Source organism: Anas platyrhynchos, chromosome 4 (genome assembly GCF_047663525.1).
Source record: "Anas platyrhynchos isolate ZD024472 breed Pekin duck chromosome 4, IASCAAS_PekinDuck_T2T, whole genome shotgun sequence".
In the NCBI taxonomy this organism is placed as follows: domain Eukaryota; kingdom Metazoa; phylum Chordata; class Aves; order Anseriformes; family Anatidae; genus Anas; species Anas platyrhynchos.
Genome location: NC_092590.1, coordinates 60150724 through 60162607, shown reverse-complemented (window position 1 = coordinate 60162607; position 11884 = coordinate 60150724). Strand labels below are relative to the sequence as shown.

General features: G+C 36.5%; 1 long non-coding RNA gene across 1 annotated transcript in view; it reads left to right on the top strand.

Moving 5' to 3' along the window:
* The first annotated feature begins 322 nt into the window (after window positions 1-322).
* The window catches only part of LOC119716702 (uncharacterized), a 33538-nt gene continuing 21976 nt past the window's right edge, over window positions 323-11884 (top strand). Inside the window, exons 1-2 of the long non-coding RNA XR_005265157.2 lie at window positions 323-1367; window positions 8620-8731. This is a non-coding gene — a long non-coding RNA (uncharacterized lncRNA). The remainder of the gene's footprint in view (window positions 1368-8619; window positions 8732-11884) is intronic.

The window sequence follows — 11884 nt, the reverse complement described above, 5'->3', positions numbered from 1 at the left end:
AATTCAAAGTATATATATGAATGTATATATATAAAATTTATCTATGTAAATTTCTTCCTATAGATTTCAAAATAAATGAATTGAAGATAACAGTTTAGGTGCTAAAAAGTACAACTGGAAAGGAGAAATGGAGGAATCACTACATTTTTTTTGACAGAGCAGTATAAAACAAATCCATTTTTATGTCAAAAATATAATATGCCTATGATTATTTGCTATCTAGCTGCAGTCTGTTCTCAAAATGACTTGACTTTATCTGGTCATACTTAATGAATAAGGTAAAATTTTGAGTGCAGTCAGCCATGCCAAAAAAGCTCAAGAAATGTCATTTAACATGGCATCTTTGTTTCAGCAAACTTACTGACTTGACTTCATCTCTGTGCCCACAGAATGATCAGGGATTTAAAATAAGCAGCCTTAAAGAGATTATTTTTGAGAAGTCTGTTTGATAATATTATAATATTAGACATTTTTTTTTAAAGTACAAAAATGCTGTAAATGACTACTATAACAGTAGCATATCCTTTTTCCCTCTAAGGTATGACGGCTGTGTTGGGATACAATCATAGGTTAAGTTGCTTGTTTTCACTACAGGGGAAATATTCTCAGAGTAAACATCACATATGAGAAATAATGAAGTGGGAACATTTAAAGAGAACATACACACACAAACACAGACTTCTGTAAGTACTTAAGTAGCAAAATGAAGACCAGGGAAAATGTGGGCCTGATGCTGAATGGGACAGGAGACATAGGACACAGAACATGGAAAAGGTTGAGTCACTAAATTCCTTTTTTTGCCTCACACTTCCCTAGAAAAAAAAACACCTTCAGAAATTTAAGCACTCTGATGATGCTGAAAGGCTGGTCCGAGGAAAATGTACCCTTGGTAGAAGAGGATCAGGTCAGAAAATACGTACGGAAATTGGATGTTCACTCATGGGTCATGATGGGATGCACCCACAAATGCTGAGATGGTCTTGACAGGCTGCAAGAATGACCTAATAGGAACCTCATGAAGTCCAACAAGGGAAACACAAAGTGCTGGAGAGGAACAAGTCCATACAGCAGAACATGCTGGGGGCTGAAAAGTACTTTTGCAGAGAACCTGAGGGTCCTGGTGATCATCAGAATATGAAACAGCAATGTGGCCTTGCAGCAAAGAAGGTATCCTAGGTTGCATTAGGCAAGGTACTTCCAGTGGATCAAGGGAGGTGATCCTTCCCCTCTGTGGGCACTGGTGAGGCTACACCTGGAGTGCTGTGTTCAGTACTGGGCTTGGCAATATAAAAGATCTGGACATACTGGAGAGAATCCACTGAAGTGACACAGAGGTGATGAAGGAACTGGAGCATCTGTCACATGAGGTAAGGCTGAGAGAGCTGAGACTGCTTAGACTGAAGAATACAAGGTGCAGGTAGGATCTCATCAATCTATGCAAATACCTAAAGGAGGGTGCAAAGAAGATGGAGCCAGGCTCTTTTCAGTGGTGCCTAATGCCAGGACAAGAGGCATGAGGCTCTAACTGAAACACATGATATTCTGTTTGAACATGATATTTTTTTATTTTTTTATTTTTTCACTGCATGGGTGACTGAGCGCTGGTACAGGCTGTCCAGAGAGGTTGTGGAGTTTCCTATTTGGAGATATTCAAAAGCTGCCTGAGATGGTCCTGGTTGACCTGCTAGAAATGTCCCTGCTTGAGCTGGGGAGTTGGACTGGATTATCTTCAGAGGTCTCTCCCAGCCTTAAGCATTCTGTGACTATAAATATAAATATACATTTGCATCTGAATTTTCTGCAGAGATATATCTAATTAATCTAAATCAGAAATGGCACTGAATCAATTATATGAACATTAGTTTCCTTTGACTTGGAACACAAAACGAGGATATCCAATGTTTTGAAGAGTTTCTTGTTCATTCTTTTATGTATAGCGTCCTGGTTTAGTGCAATCAGAAATTACTTCTACATCCATGAGTTGTTTTGCAGTTCCTGCTAATGGGGGAGGGGTGACAAAGATGACCTCAAATTATTTTAATAAAATCTCAGATATATGCTGTCATCCAATTTGGGGAGATGAATGAGGAAAAGCACTGTCATTTCTTTTACTTTTTGAGTTTTATAGTTTCAGGCTCTGAATATTTGTTCTTTTTCTTTCATGTATGTATTCACTGGTGTTATGTCCCTATAATGTGCTTCACCAGGATTAATAGATATATTGGAAAGTTTTTTTTGTTTGTTTGTTTTTTTTTTGTGTTTTTTTTTTTTGTTTTTTTTTTTTTTTTTTGTTATTTATTCCTTATTTCATGCACTCTGAAGGCATATTGCATAAAGAAGGTCCTGTATCAGTATCGATCCATATTTTGCAATGATATCCAGCCTATTAGGAAATGAAATAAAACAGATTTTGTGAAATGGGGTTCATCAGAGAAGGCAGAGTTCAGAAAGGAAATCCTAATGAAGCATTAATACAAAAACACATTGTGTGAATTATTAACAAAATTCATTTTTTTTTTTACATGTATAAAAGATAATCAAAAATACATTGTATATCCCTCCAGTTTAGAAAGAAATTTCCTGTTTTGATCATGTATTAAACCGGTACAAAAGGCATAGTTAAATGTTCAGAAAGGTTGCTTGTAACTTCCACAGTTAAGCCCACTATCTAGGAAGTATTTTGTACTTGAAAATGAAGGGAAGTCCAGTGATAAAAGAATTAATATTATCCTTACAATATCTAAGTTTAATTCATGTCTGTATCACAGACTTTTTGAGCAATTTGGAGAAATGCAATTGTTCTGTGCTACAATACCTCATCTCTAATATTCAGAAGAAAGAACATGTCTGCCTTGTCTGTAAAGGCTTTGAAGCAGAGACTGTATTTTCTAGTGTAAAGTACAATGGAACTTCTGATTTGTGTTAAGGCCTTTCAGTGTTACTGTGATATGAATAAATAATAATTAGTAATAGATGTTTTGTCTGCTTTCTTTATAAAGTATAAGTCCATGAAAGGAAGCTAACTTTTCCCTGTAAGATGAAAAGAGCTTCAAAGGTCAAATTTTAGCTATTATTCTAATGAAAAGTGGGATGCTTCTAAAGCTGTTGGTAAAGAATGTAGTTTCATAAACTTCTTTCCCTTCTTAGCTACATTGGAGTTCTTACTGTGATTTTAACATTTGAGCACACCAAAATATTAAAAGCCCACACAGCTTGCATTTTTCCCCTTTAGTTGTACTGTGAAGATAGCATCAAAACCTGCCCCAGAGCCTCCAATCACTCTTAATTTATTGTAATAAATAAAAAGGAGGAAGATTTATGAAAAAGTCATTGAGAAACTTATGCAGTGGGAAATATTACCTGTATCTACTGAACATCTTTTGCAAGCAACTTTGTTTTGCACTCTACAGAAAGTCAGCCAAATTAAGGCATATTGCATACTTTTTCGTTGTTGTTGTTGGTAATGCTCTCATAATTAGAACTTTTTTTTTTTTTTTTTTTTTAAGCAAGATGCAAACTTAATTGGAATCAATTCCAACAGTCCCACCATGTCTGTAGATGGAACCAAGAATAGAAAAAAAAAAAATAAAATTATTAGGATAGTCTTTTATTTACAGCTCAGTGAATTGAAGGAAGCAAATTTCTGTCTCCAGTGATATCACCTCTTGCCTTATCAAGTTTTGATTTTCTTTTGAAATTCTCAGTTCATGAACAGAAAGAAAAGGTAAAGGATAAAAAAATATGCATGTACTTTCTAAACTGCTTTATTATAGATAAGTTTTAGAGTTAGAAATAAAATTTAATGTATCTGACAATGAAATAGGAATGTATCTCGAGAGAAGGATTTTGGAATAATTCATAAAGTAATTCTGATGTTTTGCGGTACACATACAGTTGAGAATTGTCAGTGAACTGCTTTAACATTTAATTGATTTTTATTTCCTCATTGGCTATACTGCATAGTGCTTCACATCAATAGTAATTTTGGAAATGAATGACAGGAGGGACTTACAATACCCTTCCCTGGGCTAGGAGGAATACAAGAAAGAATAAATTGTGCCCTTTGAATGTACACAGCAGTAAAATGCATACTGAGGTACAATTATTCTCTCAATTTCTCCTGCAGTTCTGTGATATCCCAGGGTTCTTAATGGGAGAAGTAAGGAATTTGGCTATTTCTTTGGATGTTAAAGGCAGGTCAAATTAGAGATTAAAAAACAGCAACAGCTTATATATCAGATGTTTCTGACCCCCTCCTTCTTATCATTAAAGTCTTTTATTATCTTTGGCTCCTTGATTTCAGCATTCTGGTTGCTCCTCTGCTTGTACCTTGTTATCTAAAATCTTTATTATTTTTGCTAAATTGGTGAGTGTAGGATATCTCGGTATCACATCTTTCCATATGCACACACTTTCCCCAACACTCTTTTCTGTTTTCCTACCATTTTCATTAATGGTAATTGCTAGTTCACTTTCTCTTCCTTTTCCCTAAACCTGAATGCTTGCTGTGAGAAACCTGCTGTAAATGTCAGCACATTTCCTTGTCTCAGCCTCATTTTCTTATGCTGTTTGCCAGCTCTGCTTATATGAGAGCTATTGTATCTAATGCTCTAAAGCTCTCTTAGGCAGATCCTCATCAAATGTAAATTTACTTAACATCATTGAAAGCATTGGAGCTGAAAAGCTGTCTTTCTGTATTCTTTCAAATTGCAATAGCTGCATAAAATGTAGAATCAGAGAGTTAATGAGGTTCTGGAGATCTGGTCCAACCCCCCTGTTCCACGCTGGGTCAAGTACAGCAGATTGATCAATGTCATGTTCAGACAATTGTTGTATATCTCCAGGGGCAGAGACTGGCCAACCTCTCCAGGCAACCTATTCTAATGTTCAGTCATACTTACAGTAAACTTTTTTTTTCCTTTTTTTTTCCCCCTTACATGAAATTTTCTGTGTTTTATTTTTTGCCTTTTGCTGCTTGTCTTTTCTGTGGGTATTCCTCTTTCCAGGCTGGCTCTGTCCTCTTTCCTCAAATATTGATAAACATTTGTAAGATTCCCTGTGCATTTCTTCTCCAGGCTGAATTCCTAACTCTCATCTTTTCCTTATATGACAGATGCTCTGATCCCTTCATTATCTTTATGGCCTCTCACTGCACTCTGGTAGCTCTATGGTCTCTTGCACTGGGAAGCCTAGAACTGGACATAATAACTTCAGATGTCTCTAATCATTGCTGATGAGAGTGGGAGGATCATCTGCTTCAAATTGTTGGCAATGCTCATAAACAGGGTATTACTGTTTTTTGCTATGAGGGCACATTGCTGGCTCATGATCAGCTTGCTGGCCACCAGGGGCCTGCAGGCCCCCTGCAAGGCTGCCTTCCATCTGGTTGGCCTCTGTACTGGATGGAAGAAGTGGTGGTGGTGGTTCTTCAGCTTCCAAGGGTTCAAGGTGAGGCTGAACACCTTGTAGTTCTCCTAATCTTCCTCCGTGTCATTTTTCAAAATAAGAGTGGTCACCCTTTCTCCATTCCTAAGGTGATGCATGAAAAGTAACTCCTCGAATCTATATTTAAACTTATAGGTATTCATCTTTTATACCATTGCTGCCGATTGATGCATGTACATGAGTCTGTTCCTATCAGTCTATAGAGGGCCTCATCTGCTTGGTCTTTTTGGTCAGGTGGCCTGTAGCAGACCCTCACTATAATATCACCTGTCCCAGCCTTCCCTTTAGTTCTGACTAAGCTTTCTGTCAGCTCCTCATCCATCCCCAGGCAGAGCACCATGAACTACAGCTGGTCATTAACATAGAGGGCAATGCTCCCTCATTGTCTTCCTTGCCTGTCCTTCCTAAAGAGCCTGTATCCTTCCCTGAGAACACCATAGTCATGGGAGTCATCCCACCACATCTGACAGCCCTGCAAGAATATGCCTGTTTCTAACTCATCTTTTTGCTCATAATGTGTGTTTTACTGTACAGGCTCTTAGGAGGGACACCCCAACATGTTTTGTTCCTAGAAAGTGTTTGGAGGATTTCTCCACAATGGTGTGTTGTAGGCATTTCCTTGCTAACCTGTAAGTGCTTCAAAAGTCCCCCATTTCTTTTGATTTTATGATCCCTTCCTATCACCCCATCATCAGCCCATGCTCCTTGTTCAGCAGCCCTGTGTGTCACTCCTTCAACAGGGCTGCTGGGAAGGAGTCTCACTGCCTCAAATTTCTTCTCTGTAGAATACCTGAAAGCAGTATTTACTATTTATTTTTCCATGCCATAAGGAGGCACTGAATGAGATGAGACTGAAGATATGTTTATACTATGCCCAGTACAACACGTGAAAAGAGATCTTAAAGTCTAGTTCTTACAAAATTTACAATCTAAACCAGCATGACAGTCAGAAGTCAGGAGAGCAAGAATAGGTAAACCACCCTGTCTGCTCTCATGCAACTTGAGAGCAGCTTAAATTTGGGTTAAAATTCAACTTTCCAGATTGCCAAGTCATTTCCATATGCAGTAAATCATGTTTGCCCTATGAAGTATTTTCTGTGCTAATACTTTTCCTGATGAGTTCAAAATGCCACAAGTGTCAATATTTATAGTTTCTATTATTTACTACATTTTACTGCTTAGTAGAGCTCACTACCAACAATTTATTTAGATATTCTCTTTTTACATTCTTTAACTGATTCCATAGTAATTCATTCTATCTTCTTTGATCATTCAAAATAGTTCCTCTACATCTTTTTCTACATCATATTCTAGCTGGTGCCTTCACTGCTCAGACAAGTGAAACATCATTAATATTTTAAAAATTATTTCTGTGCTTGGTGTGGTCTACATATACCATGAATTGTGGGACAGTCTTTCTTTCAGGTAAGAAGTATTTTCAATTTAGGATTTATATGATGTTAACAACATTTGACTTGGCTGTGGGTTTATTAATGAAAATTTAATAGACATCTCCCTCATTAACTGATATATTAAAGTGTCCACATTTTTTCTTCAAAAGTTTAAGGCTTCTTCATACTGTCCTCTGAGCTGCCAAAGTGTCTGAAAGAAGTCCATTATATATAATACAACGACAGTTCAAGAACCTATGCTACTGTAAACTCATAAACATTGAAAGATAGCCCCTGCTTCATAAAGCTCCTTGTTTGATATTTATTCTCAAAGGCAGTGGTACTAGCAATAAAGCCCATTGTCCCTCCTTATTACATTTTCTTTCTTGTTGTTCTCATTAGAGTTTACTCATGTTTTTTACCTTGCAGAGTATCTCACTGTTTTCTGGCATAAAAATCGTAAATCCTAAATCTTGATTTCTGCATGATACATGCTAAAATGTGTTTCCTAAGCTTATTTGCTAGTTTTGCTAATATCAGAGTACCTTTTTACTTCACTTCATTATCCCCATCTTTTTCCTCAACAGAATTGATAAACAATATGTGGCTTCAAATTTGACTGTAAGGACTAGCAGTGCTTATCTTCATATGACAGCAGTACCATTTACTAATTACTTACTACTGCATTTTGTTAGTACTTAGAAATATGGTTTTGTGGATCTGTAATCTCATGTAATGCAATTATAAGCATATGACAAAATAATTTGATCCTAAGGACCTCTGTTCAGTAACAACAGTACCAAGTTTGCCATTTCATGTTTTTCCTAGTGATTCAAGTCACTTTTCAAAATGGAAAAAAAAAAATGTTAGTTATATTTTATTTTTGATAGAAATCACACCCAAAGCTGACCTATTTCTCATTGTTATACACTCCTTCTTTTGAGGAGTTTTTTGAGGTAGTAGGTATGAACATAACAAAATAGTATTATTCTGACATACTGACCGTGCCATAAAAATAAATAATGTATTTTGAGTAGATTGTTATATTCACAGATATATTAGAGAGATCGTACACATAACTGGGGGAGAGGGAAGGATAAATAAAGTTTTGATGCATCTTTTATTGACTCACTATGAAATAGTGCATTCCTAGATGAGTTCAATATAATTTACAAAGCTGAAAGAAAGTATATCTTTATGTTATTGATTTAGATGTTTAAGTTCTAATGTTATTAGTAGGACAGACTAAATTTTTCAAGTAATAATGAGAATTGGCTGTGTACCATAGTTACAGTTATTACCTTAGTAATGCATTGCTACTGGGCTACTCAGATGTTAACTATTTTTTCCATGAAGATAGACATATTTGAAAATTTTGCCTTCAGTAATAAGAAAAAAATATATATTAAAAAACCCTATGATGCCTTATTTTTAATAATAATTTACTTTTTGCCAATAATAGTGTATTACACAGTTTCTGATAGTTCTGTGATTCTGTGAAACCCATCAGAATAATACATTTTCTGGTGAAACTACTGGAAATGTTGTGTCAGGAACTGGTGGTAAAAGCTGTAACATGCTTATAAGTAGATTACCTTAAAGGTAAAAATGTTAAAAAAAAATAATAAAAAAGAGTAAAGGAATCTCTCCGGCTTTCAGTCCAGCTTTGTTTAAAAGTGAAGCTTAACTTTAAAGTTACCATTGCCCTTTGACCAAGCTATAGCAGTTGGAGTTCAGAGTGAAAATGCTTTCTGATTAGAGTCTAATAATTGTCTTTTTACAGCAGTGAAGAAAATGCTGAAGAAAAAACCTAAGTATTAATCCACAAACTGCATCTGGGCACTGGTTCAAGACCTGACAGTCTAAGTTCTACTCTTGCCTCTAACCTGTGCTTAGTAAGTCATATGTCCATTTTAATTAGCAGCTATTGTCTATTTTATTTACTTACAATGAAAAATAATTGTATTGGGGTGGTTTTATGATGCGTTTGTTCAATACCTTTGAAATAGTATTCTAATTTTAGTTGAGGTCTCATTTTCTTACTCCAGAACAAATAATAATGACAACTAAGAACTTGTGTATTTCATGGATGAAAACTAGAGTGTTCATATCTCTAATTAGATACTAAAACAATTTATGTATCATTCCAAATGCTGAAAAAAAATAATTTTAAGTACTTTCTTATAGACTTTTTTTTTTCTTCTTCTTCTTTCAACAGTTACACAAAACAAAACCTACATTTTGTTATTGATGAGTGAGAGCAGGATGAGTTATTGATGAGTGAGAGCAGGAAGGCTCTGCAGGGGGATCTGGATAGGTTAGATGCAGCCCATCCATGAGATTTCATGCCATTCAACAAGTCTAAGTGTTTTGTGCTGCACTTGGGTTATATCAACCCCATACAGTGTATAGCCTTGGGGAGGAGTAGCTGGAGAGTTGACTGGAAGAACAGGAGCTGGGGGTTGCTGGTCAGCAGCTAACTGAAAAAGAGCTCTCAGCATGCCCAGATGGTCAAGAAGGCCAATGGTATCCTGGCCTGCACCAGAAGTAGAGTGGCCAGCAGGATTGGGGAAATGATTGTCCCTCTGAGCTGGTGAGACTGTACTGTGTTCAGTTTTGGGCCCCTCATCACTAAAAGGTTATTGAGTTGCTTAAGTGTGTCCAGAGAAGAGCAACAGTGCTTGTGAAGAGACTAGAAAAAAAGACACATGAGGAGCAGCTGAATATGGGGCTGGTTACTCTTGAGAAAAGGAGGCTGAGAGGAGATCTCATCACTCTCTACAACTGCCTGAAAGGAGGTTGCAGCAAAGAGGGTGTCAGTCTCTTTTCTCAGGTAATAAAATGCAAACACAAGTAATAAAAAACATCTCAAGTTGTGCCTGGGGAGATTTAGATTGGATATCAGGAAGAACTTCTTCACATGGAAAGGAGGAGCTATCGGAACAGGTTGCCCAGGGAGGTGGTGGAGTCACCATCCCTGAAAGTGTTTAAGAGATGTGTGGGTGGAGTTCTTAGGGGACATGGTTTAACTGTGGACTTGTAGTGTTAGGTGGATAGTTGGACTTAATGATCTTGACGGTCTCTTCTAACCAAAAAAATTCTATGATTAATTGATTGAGGTACCTTGGTGACATGGGTGACCAACAGTAACAGGTAACCCACACGTCCCTTCCTGTCTCCTATAAGAGATGAATATAGAAATATAACTCAGTCTAGTGAAATATTTAATTTCTGAGGAAAATAAAAATCATATAATCCTTATTTCCTTATACATGAAGTGAAGATTCTAACAAACACAATTATTGAAGATGTAATTGTAAAATGAAAGCATGTGCACTTTAGATATTTTCTAGTTTGATTGGCTATTTTTTCAACTTTTTTCTCTATTTGTACTTGCTGAATTGGTTAAAAAAGAATGCTCAGCAAACATAACTGAACAAATTGCACTTCCCTCAGCTGAACTGTATGAAAGACCCCAGAGACAAACCAAACAAGCCTAGCATGGTCCCACAGGAAACTAGAAATTCAGTTGGCCTTTTTAAGACTGACTTCTCTGGGGAAAAAATCTCTGCAGCTGCTTTTAAATGTTGAGGGTTAAAAGCATTTTTTGTTGCTGAGAATGCACATTGGAGCATATGTAATGCTTTAATGTGCATTTTAAAGTAAAAATACAATACATCTTTTCAGAACATTTGGAAATAATCACAGACTTGCTTCTGAGATTGAATGAATTCAGAAAGGTACTTTTAGGCAGAGCTGACTGACACTCAGAATTTCCCTTCTGGAAGGAATTTTGATATTGCAGGAAAGGTTTCATTTTGAATGAGAAGAAATATAAGAACTTCTATTTTCCCTTCACTGGAACGGTAACTGTGGAAATTGGAAACACTTTGCTCCCCTTTTTTTTTTTTTTTTTTTTTTTTCCATAAGGAAATTTGTAAATGTCTACATTTAAAAGATTGTTTCTTGGGCTTTTGGTAGGTGTTAGAAGAACTCAAGGAATTTTCATAACCCAGGAGAATCCAAAAGACTCTAAAAATGAAGAATTAGATATGGATAATGATGATTAGATTTACATGAAGTTTTATTATAATTAAACCTTTTGGAAAAGGGATTATGGAGTTCTGGGAGACTATAGAGAGCAGGTAAGCTATGTCTCTTCAATGACTAATTTTCCCCACTCTGCAATTGATCTTACCTCATTGGGTGCATAAAGGAGTTCTTCTATTGATTTCACTTTTAAGGGAAGATTTTGGTAGAATGTACTGCTGGAAAATCTGTGACTGCCTTTTTATTACCCATCCTGAAATTTGCATCCATGAACACCTTATATGAAACAAATTGTCCCCCTTAACCACTCCTCTCTTTGAGACCACAGTCTCTGCAGTGAATCTGCATGCAAATAACCTATTTTTAGCTTTGGTATTTTGCTGTGGAAATTAAAGAAAGCTGCTGGCTGAGGTGGTGGAGAAGGGCAAGAGGAGCTCTTTTCACACCTTCTCTGTCACACTGTGGCAGCACAGCTCTAGCATGCCATAGACCTGGGATGGAGAAATGGGAAGGATGAAGTTAGAGTCTTAGGAAGCTTGGGCCACGTGGGTAGGGCCATTGCAGATACAGTGATATCAAAATAGAATTAGTACTGAAGAATCTTAGCATCGATTACACACAAATCTGTGATATGTAAAACGGTGATACTACTATGATACTGATAAGTTGCCCATCATTATTTGGCATAGATATTTCCCATTCTTTCCTGTACTATAGTTCATCTTCAGCAAGTAAGCAATACCTGTGATGAACAATTTTTGGGAGCATCTTAATTTTGAAAATAGTCTTCTGGGAAAGGGGACCTGCACTCAAGAGAAACTAGGCATCCTATTTCTTGGCATGTGCTTTAATCAGTGAACGGTGGTGACAAATTGAGGTTGTTTATCCTCCTTTACCTGATGAGTATTTTAACAAAGGGTTTTTATTTTTTCAATCCTATATAGATCATCTGTGTGTTGAGGAAAGTGCCCATCAAAATATTTTAACCTTAAGTTTCT